This window comes from Arachis hypogaea, chromosome 18, assembly GCF_003086295.3.
Source record: "Arachis hypogaea cultivar Tifrunner chromosome 18, arahy.Tifrunner.gnm2.J5K5, whole genome shotgun sequence".
Lineage (NCBI taxonomy): Eukaryota > Viridiplantae > Streptophyta > Magnoliopsida > Fabales > Fabaceae > Arachis > Arachis hypogaea.
In genome coordinates, this window is record NC_092053.1 from 69,057,474 (window position 1) to 69,058,472 (window position 999).

Below are 999 nucleotides of genomic sequence, written 5' to 3' on the forward strand. Positions count from 1 at the left end.
GAGGCTTTTGTTGATCCTTCCATGAGAAATTTGGATGATTTCTCCATGAGGGATTATAGGTGTTTCCATAGGGTTCACCCATGTAATTCACCTCTGCTATTGTAGGGTTCTCAGGATCATAAGCTTCTTCTTCAGAAGATGCCTCTTTAGTACTGTTGGATGATTCCTTCAATCCATTCAGACTCTGAGATATCATATTGACTTGCTGAGTCAATATTTTATTCTGAGCCAATATGGCATTCAGAGTATCAATTTCAAGAACTCCCTTCCTCATAGGCGTCCCATTACTCACAGGATTCCTTTCAGAAGTGTATATAAACTGGTTATTTGCAACCATGTCAATGAGTTCTTGAGCTTCTGCAGACATTTTCTTTAGGTGGATGGATCCACCTGTAGAATGGTCCAGTGACATCTTTGATAACTCAAATAGACCATCATAGAATATATCCAGGATGGTCCATTCTGAAAGCATGTCAGAAGGACACTTTTTGGTCAGTTCCTTGTATCTCTCCCAAGCTTCATAGAGGGATTCTCCTTCTTTCTGTCTGAAGGTTTGAACATCCACTCTAAGCTTGCTAAGCTTTTGAGGAGGAAAGAACTTGGCTAAGAAAGTCGTGACCAGCTTATCCCAAGAGTTCAGGCTGTCTTTAGGTTGAGAGTCCAACCATACTCTAGCTCTGTCTCTTACAGCAAACGGGAAAAGCATAAGCCTGTAGACCTCGGGATCAACCCCATTGGTCTTAACAGTATCACAGATCTGCAAGAATTCAGTTAAGAACTGAAAAGGATCTTCTGATGGAAGTCCATGAAACTTGCAATTCTGTTGCATCAGAGAAACTAATTGAGGCATAAGCTCAAAATTGTTTGCTCCAATGGCAGGGATTGAGATGCTTCTTCCATGTAAATTGGAGTTTGGTGCAGTAAAGTCACCAAGCATCTTCCTTGCATTGTTATTATTTTCGGCCATGTCTCCTTCTTTTTCGAAAATTTCTGTCATAT

At 40.6% G+C, this 999-nt stretch overlaps 1 non-coding gene across 1 annotated transcript; it reads left to right on the plus strand.

Annotated features, from left to right (window-relative positions):
* Positions 1-466: 466 nt before the first annotated feature.
* On the plus strand, positions 467-574 carry LOC112774817 (small nucleolar RNA R71). Its single transcript, XR_003189276.1, has one exon. It is a non-coding gene; the product is annotated as a small nucleolar RNA R71 (small nucleolar RNA).
* The last annotated feature ends 425 nt before the right edge of the window (positions 575-999 follow it).